Source organism: Gadus morhua, chromosome 4 (assembly GCF_902167405.1).
Source record: "Gadus morhua chromosome 4, gadMor3.0, whole genome shotgun sequence".
NCBI lineage: Eukaryota > Metazoa > Chordata > Actinopteri > Gadiformes > Gadidae > Gadus > Gadus morhua.
This window is the reverse complement of record NC_044051.1, coordinates 29388479-29412967: the sequence shown is the minus strand read 5'-3', so window position 1 is coordinate 29412967 and position 24489 is coordinate 29388479. Positions and strand designations below refer to the sequence as shown.

Here is a 24489-nt window from a genome sequence, read left to right as displayed (position 1 = left end):
TGGTTTTTATTGAACGCTCGACAACGAGAGTTGGTTTTTATTGAACGAGACTTCAACACGGAACAGCTGCACGAAACGATGGTCACGTCACTCTCGGTGACGGTGTCGACAACAATGAACACACGAACAATGTTAATAGAACAACACACAACCACATAATATCCCGAACCCATTAACCCCACTTAATCCTAACAACAAAACAAGTTAACAAAAGCCCCTTTTGTCAACTGACAACCCCAATTCCCAGAATCCCCCGCGGCTCCGGAACACGGCGTAGCCGATATTAATCTTTATTATCTGAATGGGAAATGCAATATTTTAGGACAGATACACCATTAAACGCGTTTCTAATTACATTTCTAGCGAGAAATGTACATTTTCCTTACATAATCTTCAGTCAGTGAATGTGTATGATCTTTATTAATCTTTATTATCTGAATGGGAAATGCAATATTTTAGGACCGATTCACCGTTAAACGTGTTTCTAATAACATTTCTAGCGAGAAATATACTTTTTACTTGCATAATCTTCAGTCAGTGATTGTGTCTGATCTTTAGTTTTATAGTTATTAGGATTTGATCGGCTCGCTCGCATGTTTCAACGACGTCAGGTTGTTAGGAATAGGGACGCTGCTTTCGCTAAACTAGCAGCTCACGTGCTTCCTGCGTTTGTGTTATTAAACTGTTACTTTGTGTAACTTTTAATGATATCATCTTGTTAGAAACACGTATATCTGAGAGACAACCCAGTCGCCAAAAGCATACGTTGACAGTGTACGTTTCGTGAACACTGGATTACGTCGCATTTCAACATAAAATAGCGTGTTATACACACACACGCACGCACACACACACACGCACACGCACACACACACACACACACACACACACACACACACGCACACGGTGCATTTCGCTGCTAAAACAACAACAAAAAAATATTCCCTAAAATATTATTACTAAAGAACCGTTTTCCAAAGAACGAAATGTAAACCAATGCATTCTGAATGGGAGTGTTCCTCCGATTTTTCCATGCTACACAGAACGAAATGTAAACCCATGCAAATAAAGACTTCATGGTCATAATAATTTAAATATCATTAATCTCCTGAGTGTGTTGGGTGGTATTCTATTTTTTTCAACGGGGCTGGTGCCGTCTCCTTTTGACCTTTTGACCCCAGACTTCTGGGGGAATAGCTGAATCAATTCATTAGTCAATCAGAAGCATGTAAATATCTTCCCGGTGGCGTAGGAGGACGAACAAGGTGTCCTTCAACATCTACGCTTCCAGGCGATTGCAACGGTGCCACACATGAGCATATTCGAACATGTTTAATGGTAGTAATTAGCTGTCGAAATTGGAGGCCTTAATCAATAATGAGCAGCTATTGATTTGCTTCCCGATAAAAATTTGTGACAAATTACATGTTATTTAGCATCTACACATTGAGCTGAGTCCAATGACACCAAGCATGACACTCTAGCTAATGGTAACATGTATTTTACATGGTACACCTAGGTCTAGGACATGATCTCGGTGTAGCAAGAGGGCGAGCTTGATCTCATTGGACTCAGCTTAACGTGTAGATGCTAATTAACATGTAATTTGTCAAAAATCTCCATCGGGAAGCAAATCTATAGCTGGTCATTATTGATAAAGGCCTTCAAAAACGACAGCTAATTACTACCCCGAAACATATTCAAATATGATCATGTGTGGCACTGTTGCAATCGTCTCGAAACGTAGATGTCAAAGGACACCTTGTTTGCCCTGTTGCACGACCGGGAAGATATTTTCATACTTCTAATGGATTGATTCATATTTTAAGGTTCTCGGAGTGAGACTTTAAGCGGCTGCAGCAGAAGTGTTGAGACGAAAGATGATATCAAGACATTAATAGAATATTCCCATTCACATTATGATTCTTCGTCATAACATCCGACCAAACATCCTTTACATTCACCGAGCGAAGATTATGAAAGTCCAGGCCCCCCCTTCCTGCACTCGGGGTCCGACCGGGCCAAGTTTCGGTGCGGGGGTCCCAGTTAGGCCCTAGAATATGGTATTCAAATTTCAGGGCGGTAGGACCTTCCTATCTCAAAAACTGTTTTTCCACCACATTCTGAACCATTAGGTCTCGCAGGCAACACTTCTGAAGGGGCTTTGTCCAAATGACAGTCCATTTGGGAAAACTTTTTTTCTCTATGGGCTAGAACTACAAATCTTGGATATGTCGTTCTCGAGGCCCCGGGAAATGTGTGTAAACATTTTAGCATCCCTAGCTATCTCGAAAAGGCCGGAAAAGGGGCGTGACCTCCAACAGTACAGTCACTGTACATAAGACAGAGGTTAGTTATAGGCCCCATTTTTTGCAGGATGGAGGTGTACATTTGTGGCTTAATGTGTGTAGACACAGCTGGCCTGTGGCCACGTCTTTGAAGTCTGGGGTCAAAAGGTCAAAAGGAGCCGGCACCACGCCGCTTATGAGATAACAAAAAACGAATCTGTATTTCTCTCATAACATTTTGTCATTATTGAAGAGAGGCCTGATTCTCAGATATGCATGTTGGACTGTTAGGGTATAGGTCTGGGAAGAACTTCAGGCCAAAATCTTGCAAGCGAGCCGCTGGGTGCAGGTGCAACGAGATGGAGCACTTGCTGAGTCATTTCCTGTAGGGCTGGAGCCACAGGTTGAAGCGTATATGCGTCCTTTGAAACCCCCTTTGATATATAAGAGACCCCAAGGTACAGTTTACTTAAATGTTCTCGCCTCAGTCACCTATTGCATCACTTCCTTTAGGGCTTCGGCCTCCTAATTGATCATTGTAGTATAATTGAATGCCCTCTTTCATATTATATGATACTTCCACCACTGGGACGTGGCAACAACTCTCCAAATCCATATGGGGAGGGGGGGGGGGGGGGGGTGATGCTTTTGGACAGTAGGGGTGTACACTAGACATAAATAGGAAGCAAACTCAGGAGAAGGAATGACCTCTCACAAATATTTATTGAATAAATTGTTTCAAATAACCCTGCCTCGTTAAATCAATGAACTTGGTGTTTTGCTTTCAAAAATAGGTTATAGAAGAAGTCTAAACTGCAGAAAATAAAAACATCCAAGCTGCCTTTTAAGGATACCTCGGAATATCTGTCTATTTTTTAACCGTCGGACCCCAGTTTACGACAAAAACAACACAATTTACGGCAGCTCCTTTGCCGCGTGGTTTTTAGAGCCATGTAAGGATTAGAGGGGGAGGTCGATAGCAACCACCATAGCAACCATGACGGTCAAGTGACTGGATGCAGCCCCGTTGAAAAAAATAGAATACCACCCAACACACTCAGGAGATTAATGATATTTAAATTATTATGACCATGAAGTCTTTATTTGCATGGGTTTACATTTCGTTCTGTGTAGCATGGAAAAATCGGAGAAACACTCCCATTCAGAATGCATTGGTTTACATTTCGTTCTTTGGAAAACGGTTCTTTAGTAATAATATTTTAGGGAATTTGGTTGTTGTTTTAGCAGCGAAATGCACCGTGTGCGTGTGTGTGTGTGTGTGTGTGTGTGTGTGTGTGTGTGTGTGTGTGTGTGTGTGTGTGTGTGTGTGTGTGTGTCTGTGCGTGCGTGTGTGTCTGTGCGTGCGTGTGCGTGCTTGTGTGTGTGTGCGTGCGTGTGTGTGTATAACACGCTATTTTATGTTGAAATGCGACGTAATCCAGTGTTCACGAAACGTACACTGTCAACGTATGCTTTTGGCGACTGGGTTGGCTCTCAGATATACGTGTTTCTAACAAGATGATATCATTAAAAGTTACATAAAGTAACAGTTTAATAACACAAACGCAGGAAGCACGTGAGCAGCTAGTTTAGCGAAAGCAGCGTCCCTATTCCTAACAACCTGACGTCGTTGAAACATGCGAGCGAGCCGATCAAATCCTAATAACTATAAAACTAAATATCAGACACAATCACTGACTGAAGATTATGCAAGTAAAAAGTATATTTCTCGCTAGAAATGTTATTAGAAACACGTTTAACGGTGAATCGGTCCTAAAATATTGCATTTCCCATTCAGATAATAAAGATTAATAAAGATCATACACATTCACTGACTGAAGATTATGTAAGGAAAATGTACATTTCTCGCTAGAAATGTAATTAGAAACGCGTTTAATGGTGTATCTGTCCTAAAATATTGCATTTCCCATTCAGATAATAAAGATTAATATCGGCTACGCCGTGTTCCGGAGCCGCGGGGGATTCTGGGAATTGGGGTTGTCAGTTGACAAATGGGGCTTTTGTTAACTTGTTTTGTTGTTAGGATTAAGTGGGGTTAATGGGTTCGGGATGTTATGTGGTTGTGTGTTGTTCTATTAACATTGTTCGTGTGTTCATTGTTGTCGACACCGTCACCGAGAGTGACGTGACCATCGTTTCGTGCAGCTGTTCCGTGTTGAAGTCTCGTTCAATAAAAACCAACTCTCGTTGTCGAGCGTTCAATAAAAACCAACTCTCGTTGTCGAGCGTGCCCCCCCCCTACAAACGTGTCTCTCCCACCCCCCCCCCCCCCCCCCCCCCTCAACAAACGTGTCTCCCCCCCCCCCCTCCCCGGTCAACAACAGTCTACCTCCCCCCCCCCCCCCCCCCCCCCCCTAAACAATCGTGTCCACAATTTGCCGCGAAAGCCGTGAAACCCAAACCCCGAAACCCGCCTCCACAGCGGCACGCGTGGATACTGTAGGTATAACACGCTATTTTTTACGTTGAAATGCTACGTATCCAGTGTTCATGGAAACGTACACCGTCAACGTTTTTTCTTGGCGACTGGGTTGCGTTTCGAGAGCAACAGATTTTCGGTTCTACACAAACCAAATTAACAAGGGGAAATCCTATGCCACACGAACCTTTTATAAAGGAACAATCTTTTTGCGAATTGATTTGTGAGTTTGCTTTACCAATGATGTAAGTAATATTAAGAATAGATTGTCTTCATATTGAAAAAAAAACGAAACTAAACTAACGTTAACAAACTTTTCCTTTTAATACCCCAGGGGAATACATGAACGCCTCGACATTTTTCGATTGGTAGTGATTTTCACCTATTGAAATTGATTTATTTTAATTTTGAAAGAAACAACACATGGAAGCAATGGAGAAGGCCATCTCTCGTTCGGTTGTTTAGAACTGAAAATCCGGTTGCCAGGACAACGTAACGTTTTCACTTTAGTACTCTATTTGAGTGGAACAACTTAGCAGGTGTCCATATAGCCTATATCGGGTTAGCCTAATTGAACTAGTTTAAAAAGAGAAAACATTTTGACTAAAAGTAATGACTAAAAGTTGACTAAAATGTAAGGACTTTTCGTCGACTAAAACTAGACTAAAACTACAAAGGAAAACAATGACTAAAATGTGACTAAATATAATAAGCATTTTCATCAAAAGACTAAGACTAAGACTAAATCTAAAATAGCTGACAAAATTAACACTGGGGTGCACTCACTAATGATGTCACTACTTATTAACATAGAATACACATACATGACAGCACACAGCATTACTGGAACAGTCACTTTATTTCCAGAAAGTGCTCTTTAAGTACTTTAAATACTAAAGTAAAAACTACAAGTATGAAAATATTTTGGTGTGGATGACACACTCCCAGTTACCATTCTTTTAGGCAGTGACACTAGCCAACAACCCGTCACAAATAAAGCACCATGACTTTGAATAACTTAAATTAAGTCTCATTATCTTACTTAAAGACAAATTAATATATGGTTGCGGGTTAAAGCATTAAAAGTTATTCCACAACAGCATAATTAACCACAAAACAAATAAAACAGGTAGGCAAGGCAAGGCAACTTTATTTATATAGCACTTTTCATACACAAGTCAGACTCAAAGTGCTTCACATATAGACATTGTCATGCAATAAAATAAAATAGTAGATAAGTAAAAGAAAACATATGCAAAGAAATGAGTAGAATAGAAAGTGCAATGTATTTAAGATCAGATCAACAGTCTCTCTGGTAACCCCCGTCGGGACCAGTGGCGGAGCCAGGAAATTTCCATTGGGGTGGCCAGGATGGGGCCAGTGATAATTTTTGGGTGGCAAGCATGTGTCTCACCAGGAGATGCAGAGCTATTTAAGACACATACAGCAAACATCTCAACATTATTCGGAATTCAGATGAAGGTGCAATAGAAAAGTATTCAATATATTTAAATTGTTCTTATACCTAAAGGCAAAGTAACAAAGAAGCTAAAACTTAAAAAAGAATATACACTTATTCTGTATTCATACTTGTTTTTAAACTGTGCTGATTTACCGATTGCTATTTGTGTTTTTATTTGTATTGTACGACTGAGTCGAACAATGGTTGTACAGATATGCATTGACAGCAAGGTATTCTATTTTATAGTAGAGATGTCCTCAGTTTATGGCGACAAGCCAAGTCAATTCTCTCAGTGTATCATCAGGAATACAAAACAAGGATACAAAATTAGAAGTGCAATGTTTTTTTGATCAAGTCTGATCACAATATGGATTTATCTTTAAATAACAAAAAGTATAAAATACTGAGCTAATGTATAGAAATATGAAAATAAATAAAATAACATCCTGAATACAATTTGCTGAATTCCAACAAATGTAAATATGACAAGCATTAACAGCCTGTTTAAATAAGCAGTGTCAATTTTTCTTCAATTCGATTCATAAACATCTATCAAACACATAATAACAAACATCATATTCACAATGGGTATTAGGCGGACTCTGCAAGATTAGATTCAAGTTTGAGCCACATTTACACATATCAGAGAATCCAAACAGTGACATCTCATTAAAACTGAACACTTCAAAGACTGTCCTTAAAGATCTATCGGTTCTTGATTTGGAAATGTCTGTTTGAAAATGGAAAAAAAGGCATATTCAATTATTAAATTACAGCAGAGATTAATAACAATCAAGATAAACTCATACATTGGAGTGTACTATCCCATGTTACATCTAATGGATTATCTGAACACTATAATCTGCTTAAAACGTTATAGATTTGAGGCCATTCATCCAACTCTACTCCAGTTGAGGACGGTGAGTGGTATGACTCATACCTGTTTATGAATTATCAGGCCACTGTATCAGATTGGGCAAAACTGAAGTGGAATTAAAGTGTCCAGTATGTGTGAAAGAGTGAGTATACCTGGAGGTACCTTGGGCCGCCACTCGTTGTTGGAGGCTCCTCTCTCTCGCTGTCTGAACCTTCTGTGGGAATCTAAATATATATATTAAAAACATTAATAGGTGTTTAAAGTATTTTCCACAAGGTTTAATGATCCACTATCCAAGTATTTCACAGATACAAAAGATTAAAATTCATTTTCTACAGCATTAAACATATACAATATAAACTTGTGGACAATATCGATGAAAAGTTAGCAGAAGAGTACAACATACAATGTAAGATTGACAATTTACCTGGGGATCCACTGGGGCCACTCCTCAGGGAGGACTCTTCTGTCCTGCTCTCGATCAATCTTTCAGAAACATCAAAAATAATTACAATAAGGTGTACAGGTAATTTTCCTAAAGGTTTTATAATGCATGCTATATAGTGTTTAACAAACACACTATAAGCTAAAGTATAATATTAGTGAAAGTGTCTCTGGGTAGCAAATACAAATATGCCATACTTTAATGTACTGAAAAAACGAACTGATACGTTTTACAATGCACTTTCAACCTGACTGTATATGAATAGACAAACTTTAAGCCAATTGTAAATAAGATAACCTCATACCAAGCTGTACTATATGTGAGTCTCTATACTGTATACCTGGAGGTCCATTTAAGTTGCTGCTCTCTGGGGGCGCCTCATCCTCGCTCTCTGCCTGTTTTTTCTCCATCTCACCCTCATTCTTTGCCTTAGCTGACTTCTTTCCACTTGCCCTGAAGAAGGACGCTATGTCTGCCTTCTTCCTCTTCATTATTTTTCCCTCTTTCATGACACTTATCCAAAATGCAGCATAAATACTGTATATACCTGACACAATCATAACACGTTCTGGCAACAATAGCAGTTAACAGCAAATAACTAGATCGAAAGTCGATCCGAAGTTGCAAAAACAAATACGTGTAGAGACTAGAGAGATTATATTAAAACACTGTACACAATCTCGCAACGTAGTTATCAAATACAGCATAGCATATAGCAATTTTAACAGTTTACTATGTTCTCCTCCGATCTACCTTGCTTCTAAACTTTGCAAAATAGATAGTCATGGGTGGGATAGTCAGTTATTAGAAGACAAAAACAACATCCATTATGATATCATACCTTTCTGTTTTGGGTTTCTTCACTTAGCCGCAGGTGCCGGTCGAAGCGTCAGGTGGTAACAGGCATTCAGGGCATGCTTGAGCTGTTAAATTCAAATACAGGACGTGTGCGCGCTGCGCGCGGCTAAAGGGTCCGGCAGTGTACTAGCGGTGCGAGAAAGGTTCCGCATTTTTCCACAGCCGTCAAAACTTTTGACCGCTGTGATCCGGTGCTTGGGGTGGCCAATGGGGTGGCCGAGACTCTACGGAGGGTGGCCGTGGCCACCCCCGGCCACCCCCTGGCTCCGCCACTGGTCGGGACTCCAACCCGACCTAAAGGAATTTGGTACCCACGTCGGGACTCCAACCAGACCTAAAGCCCAGTTCAGACCAAAGATTCACCTTGCAACGGCTTGCAACTCGCAACTCCTTGCGATTCCTTGCGACGAGACGGGCTGCAACGTTCTAAAACTTGTCCGTTCACACTGGCTGCAACGCGCTGCAACAGGCTGTGACGCTAGGTGGTTTCCATAGCAACTGTGAACGCTCTGGCACAGCTGAGAGCCGCAACATCATCATTTGCGTAGGTTAAGTTAGATTAGTTAGGTTTGCGATTAGTTAGGTTTGCAATTACTTTTATTTTTATTTTACTTGAGAGTAGGCTAGAGTTACTGTGTTTTGTCATTCTCTACTACATCTGCATTGGAGTAAATAGCTGGAGCTTACAGTTAGTTTTGATTACCCGTTGTTGGATACATTGCATTTTCCGTTAGTTGAATTTCAGTTTGATCTGTCTTTGTTCACCATCGGCTCAACTACTACTTGGAGATGGATAACTTAATTATAAACAGGCCTAATTATGTTAGTGAGAGTGAAATGGTCGCAGTTTTTGCTGTGGCTTTAATCATGAAAAGGAGAGTCGGCGAGTTATAAAGCCAAGAATATGGAGCCGCAGTTGGGTACTTCAGCGGCAGATACAGGGTGCCTACGCCAATCTGTGTAGAGAGCTGGAAATCGGGGATATGTCTGCTTTCACCAATTTTACACGCCTGTCCCGGTCCTATTCCATCATCTGGAGGATCTGGTGAGGCCTTTAATTCAGAAAACGAACACAAATTACCGGGACTGCATTTCAACCAAATTTAATTACCGAATTAAGTTCTCCTCCCTCTCCTCGGACCAGAAGTCTGCCATCTTCGGATCTCTTTATGCTGGAGTGGACAGTACGGTACCGGGACGGAGTAAGGCCGTGACGTACAAGTTGTTCTGTGCTGTGATTGGCAGAAGAGGAATAGTTAACTTAAATTGCCGCGTTCTAAAACTGGACCTTGCGATTTGACATGTTTAATCTCTGGCGACGAAAGTTAAAAAGGCATTTTAGCAATAAAATAGAAAATAAAGGCAAAGTTAAAAAAAAAAGCTTTTTCGAAAGTGCAATGTATTTAAAATTTAGCAGAAAGCTAAAGCAAACATAAAAGTCTTCAGACTTGTTTTAAAGGTGCTCAGAGTTGGCGCAGGTCTTAAATCCTCAGGGAGTTTATTCCAGCTATTTGTTGCATAGTAACTAAATCCTGCTTTCCCATGTTTCGTGTTTACTCTGGGGATAATTAACAGATTGGTCTCAGAAGATCTTAGTGTTCTAGAAGGCTTATGTAGTGGAAGCATATCAGTATATATATATTTATATATAAATATTTTGGGCCTAAACCATGTAGGGGTTTATAGGTTAGCGACATGATTTTAAAATCATTTATCTGACCTAGGAAGCCAAAGTAACGATTTAAACATTGTTGTAATATGTTCACATTTTTTGGTCTTTGTTATAACTCTAGCAGCAGCATTCTGAACAAGCTGAAGCTTCCTTAGAGTTTATTTTGGGAGACCTGTAAGGAGACCATTGCAGTAATCAAGCTTACTAGTGATAAAGGCATGTACAAGTTTTTGTAAGTCTTCGGTGGACATGAGCCCTCTAAAGGCCGATTCATACCTCCGGATCTGGACGAAATTCGTCCGTCGCCCCAAACGTTGCCTCCGGAACTACCCTTCATACCTCCGTCTGGTTTCAGCGTTGTTATGGATGTTAGGCAATAAATCCTCGAGAGGGCAGTGACTGTCGTTTCACAAATTAACGGCATCGACAATCGCAAACATGACATCTGTAGAGATGATTTTGCTTTGTGTCATCCGTAATCGGCAAAAAAAGTGCAAAACGTGTAGCCCTAGGCGGGAGTGGCATGTGACACCCCTCACCAACCCGCAGATTATCTCCTCAAAATGTTGTTAAATGACCAGTCACTCATTGCCAAAGCAGGGGAACAATAAAATAAAAAGGTCAGGTATATAGTATAATATAAATATAAAACGTTAAATACAATATATATATACATATCGGATATTATACTACTCTTATCTATTTTCGCGAATGGTCTGACTTTTGACTCTATACTGCCACCTTGATTTCCGGTGGTATTGCTCCGTTTCTCCCGGAGCATTCCGGATTCGTAAGCTCAGAGGCGACGGACCCATTGACGGACGAAACACCTCCGGGACCGGACAAAACCATCCGTATCCGTATTTACCGTAGGGTGTGAATGGGCCTTAAGTCTTGCTACATTTTTAAGGTGAAAATATGCAGATTTTGTAACTGATTTGATGTGACTGTCGAAATGTAAATCTGAATCCATGATAACCCCTAGATTCCTGGCTTTGATTGAGGTTTTCAGGGACAGAGAGTGAAGGTGTTGGGTTGCTTTAAGCCTTTCCGTTTTAGCACCAAATACAATTATCTCTGTTTTGTCCTCATTTAGTTGAAGGAAATTTCGGCACATCCAGTCTTTCACTTGCTCAATGCACTGGCACAGCATATCTATGGGCCGATAGTAACTTGGTGATAGCGATACATAGATTTGCGTGTCATCAGCATAGCAATGATGGTCAATATTGTTATTTTACATGATTTGCCCTAGTGCGAGCATGTAGATGTTGAATAAAGAGGTTCCTAAGATCGAACCTTGTTGGACTCCACATGTCACATTGGTTGACTCCAGTGGTGTAGTCTATTTTATTGTAGTGGGTATACTGTGATTATTCCCTCCCAGCCTCGTACAAACCTGTCCCACCGGTACGTGTACGTGTGTGGCGCTTATGAGTTGTCGCACCACACTCTATAACCCGCTGATTTAAGAGTATAACGATTATCAACAATCATGGAAAGCTGAATAGGTTTATCAGTTTTAATAACCGTATGAACAAATAGAACACAAAAATTACAAATTTTCCTTTGTATATCTGTTGTAGCGATAGCACATGCTAAACAAGGAAAAAATCTACTCAAAATAATTTATTGAACTGTTTACAACCATGGCTAACCAGTGCATGAGAAGCAGATGACAGGAGACTAATGTTTCACTCTTTCAATTGCTCTAATTTTAGCTCTTACTGTTGTTATCTAACATACCATACAGTAATTGAATTGTGTAAAAGTGTGAAATTACTGCACCTTAAAAATGACCATGAATTAGCTATACTCTCATTTGTATAGTGATTAACATTATGAATTTCAATTGTGTATGCCAACTGCATGTTGGCTGACATTTACCTAACTTTTTTTCCCTCCACTCTAACCAAGAATGGCTGTTTTTAAATTCCCTAGCCTGACACCCAGTCCGAAAGGCTGGCCAGGGGTTTTCATCTAAAAGTAACAAGGAGATATACAGTGGGATTAAAACATTGTCTTCTGTTGACTACTTGTTAAGTGGTTTACACATTAATATGGGAGGACTGGACACGCACGCACGCACGCACGCACGCACGCACGCACGCACGCACGCACACACGCACACACACACACACACACACACACACACACACACACACACACACACACACACACACACACACACACACACACACACTTTTCTGTTGTGTCTTTGCTAGTCTCCGTAGCTCTGGTAGTGGCATCAGCTGCTGTAGTGTGTGTAGTTTGCTTTTCATGTTGTAATGTTGAATGTTATTGTAGCATGTAGCCTGGGACTCTTTAAGTGTTTGTGTTGTGTTTTTATCGTTTCATCCAGTTGTTTTAACTGTTATGCCAATTGTTCCCACGTTTAACTTTCAATCTGTGTCAGTGTTTCCCCTACCATTGTTCAGGCCTGGCGGGCCGCCAGGCCAACGAGCGCCCCCGCCAGGGCAACAACCGGCCAAAAAAAAGAAAAGAAATGAAAATAGAAAAAAAAAAAAATGAAAAAAAAAAAAAAAAAAAAATGCGGCAGCATTAAGTTATATCATCATTAGCATGGCACCACCAAAAAAAATTAAAAGGGATGAAGGACAAAAAGGTATTTCAAGGTTCTTCCTAAACACGGTGCCAAACGAGAGTACATTTATTCTCCGGAAGAAGAACTATACCACGAACCGATCGCGTAAATGCGACGTCTGATTGGTTCAGCCCGCCGTTACCATGGACATTTTTACCGCCCCCGCAAAACACTAGCCTCGTTCTTTATATGTCCATAACTTAACCAACTTGTGATGGCTAAGCAAGTGTTTTATATGGAAATAACCAACAAATACTCTGGCATCCCGTGAAAAATGTATAACAAATCACACTATCAGCTCTTACCACCGGGCCTAAAAAAAATTCTAGGGGAAACACTGTGTGTGATTTGCTGATCACAGCGCGAGAAGGAGGGGCTCGGCCCGCCAACTAACATGCAGAGATGCAGGGGCAGCTTTGCGCTTCGTAACAGAGGCAGGGCAGAGCGCGAGCGCGCAGGGGGGATTTTATGAATGGTGAATATAGGAGATAACTTCCCCTGCTAAAAGTATTTTATTGCAGTTATACCCAACCGGTATTTGCGAAAAATAAACACAGAAGTGAAAGATATGTCACAAGACGATTGATACGTATCGGTGCACATTTTTAAGTAGGTATACGCTAGGGATGGGCACGAGTAGTAAATTCCAAACTCGAGCGATCGAAGGAATTCCTCGAGGATCAATCGAGTACTCGTTTAATCGAATCTATTTTTAGAATGGAACGCATCTGCAGCAGGAATAGGCCTGATGATGAACGGCAATATTACCAACCAAACATGTAATGCTTATTCTCCATCAAAACAGTCAGAGTTATCAGAGTATTCATTATTTATTTTTGCAAACGTCCAAAACACTTTTTCCTTACAAAAATAAATATGCGTCTCACAATTTAAATCACGTCGAACCAAGGCCTGTAACAGTTAAAAAAACTGTTACAGAAAAAACAAAACAAGTAGCCTAACCATTGCAAATAATTTAAAGCTGCAAATAAAACGGCAGCAAATGGACTATGGAAATACTCAGCGTTGTGATCTTCTCTACACGGCCGGGATTAAAGCTGCGTCTTGCGGCGGTGAAAATAGCCAACACACTTGGTTGCTGCGGGTCTGCTTTCCCGAACTCACCGTTGTGTTTCAAGAGCATATGTTGCCGCATAGCACTTTCTGGTAGCTCGATTTCGCTTGGCATATTTTAAATTTCACCTTATGATCTCCTATTTCTTTAAAGTATTTAAATTCTTCGCTGCGCTTTGCTTTAACCGCCATCTCTTAACTTTTTGAATTCTGGCGTGCCTGCACACGGCACGGAACGCGCCACACAGAAATGGATACATTTCATTTGCTTTGTGCCCACGGCATGCATTAGTGGCGCCGACAGAAAATTGATACATTTGCTTCAGAAAACTTTGTTTGTGTGTGCATATGCAAACTCGAGTTTGCCTGTCCACCAACCGAGTTCATTTGTAATGAGGAGTACTCGAGTAATCGATTCCTCACGCCCATCCCTAGTATACGCAAATCCTGGTGCGTTCCTAGTGGGTATACGGCGTATATCTGCGTATCACGTAGACTACACCACTGGTTGATTCTGATACAAAGTCGCCAATGGAAACAAAGTAGTTCCTATTTTGTAGGTAGGATCTGAACCAATTTAACGACGGATGTCGTTTACAACTTTAATAATGGCGGTCTCAGTGCTGTGCAGGGGTCGAAATTCTGATTGGAAGGCGTCATAGCAACCAGTTGATACCAGGAAGTGATTAAGTTGCTGGAGGACAACTTTCTCAATGATTTTACTTATGAAGGGTAGATTTGATATTGGTCTGTAGTTGTTAATAATAGAGGTACCTTGGCTATCAAGGCTTTTGGGAAGTTGACTGACTGGAGATAGTTGTTAACTATCTGCTGTATGTCTATTGCTAGGCAGTCAAACATTCTTAAAGAGGTTGGTAGGTAAAGTATCAAGGCAACAGGTGGATGGCTTTAGTTGTGTCACAGTTTCCACAAGATTTTTAGAGTCTATAACATTAAAGCATGCCATCCCTGCCACGTCACTTTTGCCTGAACAGGGTGGTAGTCCAACATTTTTGTTTGAAGGGGAGATATTGATGGCTCGTCTGATGCCTTCAATTTTATCAGTATAAAAATCTGCAAAAAAAAAATTTCTGCGTGGAATGGAGATCAGGTAGAATTTGTGTTGGAGGGTTGGTCAGTCTGTCCACAGTTGCAAATAGGGTTTTTGCATTATTAGTATTGGTTTTAATGATATTGGAGAAAAATGTTTCTCTCGCAAAGATGCATAAAGTTCTCTACAAGATCATCAGCAGAACATGGGTTGGGAGGTGGTAGCAAGGAGATGGCATTTTTTAAAAGTACATTTGATTCTTCATTGATACACAGTTTTTTGAGAGTATTTGATTTTGTCTGTATGTCGGGAATGAAAGATATATTAAAGAAAACACAATAGTGGTCAGACAAGGAAGGATCAGTAACAGAGAGATCAGAAACATTGAGGCCCTTTGGTTTACCAGGTCTAGAGGGTGCCCCTTACAATGAGTAGGCTCTTTCACATGTTGAGACAGTTCAAATGTGTCCAAAATGGTAAAAAGTTTTTTTGCACACTTGTCATTTAAATCATCAGTATGAAAATTGAAGTCACCAGTTATAACTAGACAGTCAAAGTCTGTGGAGTTGCTAGACAATAATTCTGTGAGGTTGTCTAAAAAATTTGCAGAGTATGTGGGTGGCCTGTAAATAATTAATAGGAGAACTCTGGGCAAGCATTTCGATACAGCACAAAGTTATTCGAATGATGATTTGAACCAAATAACATCTGTTTCCCCTGAAAAACATTTTTTTTAATACAGCAGCAACCCCTCCACCTCTTTTTCCAGATCTACATGCATCAAAAAAGTTATAGTTGGGAGGAGCTGTCTCTATCAGAATGGTTGCACTGTTATTTTGTTCTATCCATGTTTCAGTTAAAAACACAAAATCCAGTTTAGAGGTGGTAATAAAATCATTAACTAAAAATGATTTGTTATTAAGAGACCTAACATTAAGTAGACCCATCCTGATGGTGTTGTTGATAGGCTTTAAAGGCCCACTATGCAACTTCGGGAATATCTTCGCTGTTTTCTTGGTTTTGGCACGCACATTTCTCTACACAGCGCCCCCTACAGCTTCGTAGTAGATATTTCACAACACTGTCGTAACAACTCGTTGACGTCCCTTCCCCATGCACTTCTACGCGAGCCATGTGCATTTGTTTTCAAAGAAGCCGGCGAATGCGTCCAAAGTAGATGTTCATAAAGTGTAGGCAAGGTTATACATTTTTAAAAGGGTGTATTTGCATTGCAATAAACATAAATCCATCCTTTTTTATAGTTCACCGGGAGAATTTATACCCTAGGTTATAATTGTTTTATCTTAGGTTGAACAGAACAATCAGTGTAAGAGGTTTGGCCAACATAATAATCGAAATAAACAAGAACCTGGATTCGGGGATTCAGTCTGTATCTGGGGGACAGACGAACAGCAAAACACCCATGGAAACAAAGGTGTTTATATGGTTGCAAGCAAGCTAGAAACATACAGGGCTCACAACAAAACGGTCGAGAAAACAATTTTTACAGGGCTCACAACTAAATGGTTGAGCAAACACATTTGTACAGAGACTATCAGAATCAAGAATACCACGAAGACAAAGTTCACCCAAGGGTACTTTCGATTTCAAAAGCAACACGGCCGAGTCGGCGTCTGATTTGCAGTCTTCTTTTTCTTTCAGTTCACGCTATTCCTGAAAAGCTTGCCCAACGTTTACTCGTGTCTGGCCTCTCTGTCGGTCAGTCTCCCTTTTCTCTTCTTCTGTTCCTCCGACATTGGGTTTCTCTGTCTCTTTTTAGTCGGCTGATCTATGATGAATATAACAATCCCTTAGTTACTTGTGTTTATATCGAGCCGGTTCCGTGTTTGGGGGTCCGTGCCGTAAAGCAATTCGTTACTGTAGTGACCCTTGCACAGAAGCATACGGCCGACATCTTTCTTTATTCTGGGTGGAAATAGTAACATAGTTACGCCATTAAATGCGTTTATGGAAACATTTTTAGCGAGAAATGTGCATTTTACTTTCATAATGTTCGCTCAGTGAATGTGAAGGATGTTCGGTTTGATAGTTATGACGAAGAGTGAACGCTCCGTTCACTTGCATGGACAGAGTCTCTGGCTGCTAAGCAACCTCAACGTCTTGGCGGACTATTTCTCTGCTGATCAACACTACGAATGCTGGAAACACACCAGACACACCATGTGAAGTTATTTAACCCGATTATCGTTATTTATGAGTCCTTAGCCGAAGTGAAGGAGTTCAAGTACCTCGGGGTCTTGTTCGCGAGTGAGGGTACTATGGAGCGTGAGATTGGCCGGAGAATCAGAGCAGCGGGGGCGGTATTGCGTTCGCTTTACCGCACCGTTGTTACGAAAAGAGCTGAGCCGCAAGGCAAAGCTCTCGATCTACCGGTCGATCTTCGTTCCTATCCTCACCTATGGTCATGAGGGTTGGGTGATGACCGAAAGGACGAGATCGCGGGTAAAAGCGGCCGAGATGAGTTTTCTCAGAAGGGTGGCTGGCGTCGCGGGATAGGGTGAGAAGCTCAGTCATCCGTGAGGAACTCGGATTAGAGCCGCTGCTCCTTTACTTAGAAAGGAGTCAGCTGAGGTGGTTCGGGCATCTGGCAAGGATGCCCACTGGGCGCCTCCCTTTGGAGGTGTTTCAGGCACGTCCATTGGGGAGGAGACCTCGGGGAAGACCCAGGACTAGGTGGAGAGATTATATCTCAACACTGGCCTGGGAACGCCCCGGGATCCCCCCGTCAGAGCTGGTCAATGTGGCCCGGGAAAGGGAAGTCTGGAGCCCCCTGCTTGAGCTGCTCCCCCCGCGACCCGACCCCGGATAAACGGATGAGATGAGATGAGATCGTTATTTATATCCGAGATTATTTAATCTAACCCGATCTAAACTCTATCATGCACCCAAACACGGCGGCGTTTGGGTTTCCTACCTCGGACTCTAGCGCAGCCACAGGCGCGTTGAACCATTTTTGTGACACACAATGATCAAGCGTCAGGTTAGGCGCTGTACCATTAGTCGATTGATCCATGATGAATGCAACAATTGCCTCGCAACTGGCTGTTTATATCTAGCCGGTGCCATGTTTGGGTGTGTGTCTGTGCCGTAAAGCATTTTCGAAACTACAATCTGACTACATTTTCGAGGATACTTCCGCTGCGTCACATCCGGATTGTGTCGGTCCGAACAGATCAAGTTGCATATGCGCTTTTTCACTGGAGAGGCGACATGGGTAAATGACACACCCACCAATCGACCCAGAAATGGATGCAGAACCATCAGCATAACTCTCAACCTGCATACTTAATGTAATTTTGGCTAAAAAAGTTGCATAGTGGGCCTTTAAGGTTGTTTTTGGTTTGGAGGCAATAGGTATGAGATTTGTGAGGTTAGCATTGTGTATAAGTTTCCCTTTATTTACTCTCTTAGTGGTTACAGCAGGAATGCAAAAGTTGCCATGTTTCACGTTGGCAACCTTGGGTTCAGCAGATTATGCAAAGCTTCCTTTATACTGTGTCTACGGCTGAACCCTTTTTTGTCTCAGTAATACTCAGGACTACTATCAGTACGGGGGGGGGGGGGGCTGGGGCTCCCTCCGCTTGGGTGTTATCAGCCTGTGGCCATGACGCGGCGATGCCATCATTGACACAGATGCAAGTTTGATGCCAAAATATTCCAGTTTCTTAAATTCAGCTGGAAATCTCAAAGGGAGGAGACAGTGGAGCTGGAGTTGTTGTTGTGGCTATGGGAGAGAGGAGGCTGGAGGTCATCGTCGATGGGGGAATGCAGTGGAGGGGGGTGGCCGTTCCTCGCCAAGCCAGCATCAGCGATGGGGGAAGGCACGGTGTCCATGGTGTCGGGCAGGCTGTTGTCTCTCTTCAAGGTCTGTGGTCTGTCTGCTATCTGTGTGTCAGATAGTGGCAGAGTAGATGTGTCGGGAAGGTTGTAGTCTAGCTTATTTTCAACCTGTGCTCTGACTGTGGCCTGTGCGCCAGACCTTGGAGATTTGTGGGAGAGCGAGAAGAGAAGTTTGTCCCTTAACAGTTTTGAGCCTGTTTGGGTGTAGGCCATCTGCTCTGAAAACATATTTGCGCCCCCAGAACAAGTTGAAATTGTCAATAAAGCCCCTTCCTCTTACATTGCAGACTCTGGAAAGCCATGTATTCAGTGCAAGTAGACGACTGAATCTGTTTATTCCCCTGTCAACTGCTGGTATGGGTCCACTGATGAATGACTTGATGTGTATTTTGTCCAGTGTATCCAATAGATCAGCGTAATCCCTCTTCAGAAGTTCTGACTGTTCTCTTCGAATATCATTAAGTCCTGCATGCACAATAATCTGTGAGATTGTGGGGTTTTCCAATATATAGGCTAGTTTCCGGTTGATATCACTAACCATCACATCTGGGAAGTAGCATGTTTTGATCTTCTCACCGGTTATATCCTTGATGGTTGAGTCTCCTATTATCAGTGTGTCTGGTTCATCTGCTTTCTGTGAGATGGGCCCTTGTTGGCTTGAGGTGGCGGTGGCAGACGCATGCGCAGCTCGCCTCCGTGGCGACTGGTTCTTGTTCCATCTCTGTCCGCACTGTCCGTCCGGACACATTTCGGGGCTCAGGGGTGCACGGGTGGCCGACGCATGCGCAGCTCGCCTCCATGGCGACTGGTTCTTGTTCCGTCTCTGTCCGCACCGTCCGTCCGGACACATTTCGGGGCTCAGGGGTGCACGGGTGGCCGATGTATGCACAGCTCGCCTCTCTGGCGACGGGTTCATGGTCGGTCTCTGTCCGCACTGTTTGTCCGGACACATCTCGGGGCTCAAGGGTGCATGGGTGGCAGGCGCGTTCGTGGACTCTTGAAGTGGCAGGAACCGGTTCTTCAGCGGCAGGGTTAACTTCAGTGACGGGCTAATCCGGCTGATACATGCAACTTTAGCTTTGGGTAGCTTAGCATTTGGCGTTGAGTGAACTTGTTGATTCACTTTGGTATGTTATTTTGGCTTTGCTCCGAATCTGTGCCAGTGAGACGCAGCTGGAACTGTCTCTCTCTTGTCCAGCTTCGGGAAGGATACAGTGTAGCTTTGATCATCTTGCTGTGTATTTGTCTGAGTTAGCTCAGCAAACTCACCCATCGGTACTGTATCCTGGAGGAATGCTTTGCATTTTTCTAATGCTGCTTGTCTCGTTTCAAATAAAGCCACTGCCTGTCGCAGTTTGGTGCAGTCTGTGCATTTCCCAGTCTCCGTGCCTGAGATATCCGAGTACAGAGGCATGTTGGCAATAGAAAAGTCCATGGCTTTTTCTGCGGTCTGATCCGGGAGTCATAAAATGTGTCAAAATGTATTGTTGAATCGAGCGATGGAGGACGACGGAAACAAACTATATATTGTTAAGTATTATTATCATGAAATAAAATAAAATGAAGTAGATCTGAACGATGAATTAAGTAGTTTTTTCCAATGCCTGGCGGAGCTTCGGGAAACATGACCCCTCTCTCTGCTACCTCTTATCTTAAATAAATAAACATACAATTAAACAGTGATTCTAACCCCCAAACATCTTGTCAGATAACACGGGCCACAACTTTTTTTTAGCTTTCCTGCTAGAATAACATTTTTATCAAACATCAATAAAAGATCACTGATCGTTTTCTGTTGGTTTAGGAGCCTGCCTCTTTGCAGCTATTCCGCGGTTCTCACAAAGTCCCTTATATTCTGGACTGTTCTGTGTGTCAATGCAGGACCTTCTACCTGCTTACAGTGACTGCACTCATTTTTTGAAGCCGGTTTTCCTTTACGTATCGGATCTTTATCGGTGGCTGCATTACTGCAGCCACCTTAACCTTGGACCACACTTTCTTTTTAGCTCTTCTGGACCCATGTTCTCTGCCAGAATCTTTTCCTGGAAAATATGCAAAGTAGAAAATAGATCACACAAACTGGCCAACATATTTAGTTTTCGTTTTGATTTCAACCATTGCCACAGAATGACAAGAAGAAATTGTTTACCAGTTTCTGTGATGACAATTATTTATAACATAATATTATATAAATAATATATAATATATTATTTTATATAAGGTTTTCGGTTGATTGCTCACTTGAATTACACACTTTTACAAAATGGTTGACAACCTCTTTGCTGTTCGGTCAGTTTAAATGTACCGTATTTTCCGCACTATAAGGCGCACCGGAATATAAGCCGCAGCAGCTAAATTGAATGATGTGTACATATATAAGCCGCACTGGACTATAAGCCACAGGTGTTTTAATGTTTAATTACCATTAGGACTGGCCCGAATGCCATTTTTCAGGCTTCGAATACTCGTTGGTTTTTCCGAGCGAATGTTCTTCGAATACTCGTTCCAGAAAAAAACACCATCAAAAACAACATTAATAATTCCTATATACTCCTTGGAACCGATTTTGACAGTATCTGCATATTTTGTTGAAGATTGAATAGCTTTTGAACGTTAATTAGTAGGCCCAAGTAGGTTGAAGTTCCTTAGTTTTTCCCTGTGAAAGCGAACAGCTGTTGTTCCGTTCCAAATCAGCTGTCCTCTGCCATCTCAGCCCTTACGGGAGCTTTTCAATTCATCCTGGAACGTGCATCTTTTCAGGGAATTTGTACAATTAATCCAAAACAAATACCGAATATTGATTGTCTTATGTGTCCATATTATATCCATTATATTGTCTGGGTATTCCCAAGACGCTCACGCTCTGCAGCAAGCCAGTCACAGTTGATTGGCGCGGCGCTGTGCAGCGAACGTAAACAAACAACTAAGCTAAGGTTAGCATTTCGTCGAGTATTACTTTTCCTCCCGAGATCCCGCTAATGTTGTGTTATAAAGTAAAGGGAAACAAGATATCTATTCTTCCTCCACCTCTCTCGCTTCTCTGCTTGGTGTCGCTGACGCTTATAGTTTGTATCCCTCGCTCTGGTAACGTCACGTACGTGAAAGAAAACAACGAAGCTCCGAATACTGATTTAAGCTTTGAATACAAATCTTCCGAGTGGCCGTTAGCTGTAAAAATGCATAGATAAGCCGCACCGTTATATAAGCCGCAGAATCTAAAAATGGGAAAAAAGGCGTGGTTTATAGTCCAAAAATACGGTAGCTACATTTACATCCACATTAGATAAACAGTATAGCAACTGAGCATGAAAGGAACGTACAAACTTTTTTCTTCTATATATTTAGTTTTGTACACCATGTTCTCCTTTTTAACACACTGTATAGTCTATCTGTTATGTCCTTTATCTTTTCATCCGCCAACCCTAACCCTTCGGATCTGTTTGCTTGCTTGCTGAACAATCTAACATCATAAGCTGATAATCAACACTGCTTGAAAAGGGATTAATTCAATGAGGATCATGTTTTAGACCCGGCAACCCAACATCTCCCTCCATCCTGGAGACCGGAGGCTTTGGGATGCTGCCTTGACTGGCCGAGGTGTCAGTGGACATGGCACTTTTAAAGCACTAATGGTGCTTTGTATTCAAACTTGGCATACCTTCAGAGAGAGGGGCAGGCTCACTCACTGTGGAGGACTATAATGGCACTACTTCTGCTAAACACATAAAAAAAGAAAAAAACATTTCTGTTGATCTTGTCAACAGAAACAACCAGTAGTGAGGTGACTCAGAGGTGAAGTTACCTACCAATATATCCAATTTCAGATTCTGGATCGTTGTCCTGATCTGAAAGCAGTTCATCTCCAGAAAAATGCTCCTGAAATGGGGAGAAAGCTAATTATATTATGTGCTGGACACTAAGAGACAGTTTAAGAGTTCAACAAACCTTAAGTGGATACTCACCTGTGATGGGTCTTTTGTATTTTGTCTGAGGAAGAATTTATGCCAGACCCCTAAACAAACTTAACACACACACAAACAAGAATCATACATTTTAACATTGCAGGTTTATTTAAGTAGTTCTCCATTCATAGCACTGAAGTGATCTAGGATACACAAAAAGCTTGTTTTTTTTACTATTTAAAAGATACTTGATTAATGTTCATTCACATCAAAGTGGAATACAAAGATTGATTCAGATAATCCTCAACCTCATGACACCAACACAGATGTCCGTGTCAATGAGGCAAAATAAAATATCTTTAAGTAATCTGAACGATATGCCATACTCGGCAATCAATCTCCCACCGATAAAGTGAGGCATCAGTGTCCAATTAATCATCATGTCACATTTTTGCTCTATGTAAAAAGGTGAAAATGGTTGGTATGATAGCCAATGCTGTGTATAGAGCTACATTTTTCATGCTTTCTTCATAAAGTTATTAATCAAACATTAGAACACAGCGTCTACTATATCCACCTACTGCCACTACTTGGAAACCAATTTACTAAATATCTCACCTGTGCATTGATAACCAATCCAATTGAAGGAGGTAATGGGTCCCACACACTGAACACACTTGTCCAAGGATGACATGGTAGTGCACACCAGGTGATGTTTTTGACACTGTTGGAAATATTTTATGGTTAGATTTGTGCCAGAGATTGAGCAACTAGATATTTCACATTGACATGTTTGTATCTACTAAGTCTGAAGAGGGAATCCATAAAATCCAATATCAACATGAGATCCGATTGACTTTTTCACTGTAAAAAGGATCCATTTCACTTGGATGGTTGAACTGATTCTGGGTATTCTCAGTAGTAATCTATAATACATTATAAGAGCAAACGGGTTCAAAATTATCAGTGTTATGCATCTATTTGTTGGTTTTGTTTAAACCAGAAAGTTACAAATCTGGCAAGTCAAGTCAGCTTTCCAAGAATGAATGTTGTCATTTGACTAATAAGAAAAGTCCTAAAAACAGAAGACAGGATTAAACATACTATGCTGTACTTGTGTATGTATGATATTTGGCAAAATGCTGCAATCATGAATTGTATAAAAATAATTAACACACACAAACCACATGCATATCTAAGCTTTGTCCACCAGGTCAAGATAACAAAAATACAAAAAGATCTAAACATGATTGAAACGTCTTCAATATAAATAGCCTATGCATGTAGAGCAGGAATGTTAGAAGACCTGAAATGGAATAAGTTGCCATTGTGGTGTGTATTTAAAAAAATATATGGCTTATCCCATACATATATGGTAATGTCAATGCCAGACCAACCACAGAAAATACTCAGAAAGCAAGTCTTCTTGTGGCAGACATGTTTGCCACAAATAGCCAGTGAACTAGCCAAAAAGGACCCCCATTATTCTGTTTACCTAAATTAAGCTTAAATAAAAATATTCTTTAAAACTAGAAAGTGGTCAAAACCTCACCACAAAGTCCAATACATTTTTCAACCTAATATACCTTTTCAACCTTGTGAAGTGGAAGCACTGGACTTCCCTTAATCGCGTCGTTCACAAAATCAAGGGTCTGGTTATTTTTAGTCACCATCTGTAGCAGCTAAACCTAAGAAACAATAAATACAAAGATACTGGGAATGTACCACTAGAGGATATTTGGCCCTTTAATAATAAAAAAATAAACTATGGTAGACGAAGACAAAGGGGAAACGTTGATTTGAACCTCACTTTATACTTTGGTAAGATATTAAGTCATGTTGCAAAATGTTAAAGAAAAGCATTCTTTCATGAAGACTTACCTCTTCAATATCTTCATTTTATCCTGCCAGACTTAATTGATAGTGACCAAACTGGTTTCATCTGTAATAGATT

General features: G+C 41.3%; 1 protein-coding gene and 1 long non-coding RNA gene across 3 annotated transcripts in view; one reads left to right on the top strand and one right to left on the bottom strand.

Annotated features, from left to right (window-relative positions):
* The window catches only part of LOC115541940 (activin receptor type-2A), an 80944-nt gene that overhangs the window by 49154 nt on the left and 7301 nt on the right, over positions 1-24489 (top strand). The gene's annotated exons all lie outside the window — the stretch shown is intronic.
* LOC115541941 (uncharacterized) lies at positions 5863-8607 on the bottom strand. Its single transcript, XR_003976436.1, has 4 exons — positions 8354-8607; positions 7495-7553; positions 7220-7291; positions 5863-6920 (listed from the first exon to the last, which is right to left on the bottom strand). It is a non-coding gene; the product is annotated as an uncharacterized LOC115541941 (long non-coding RNA).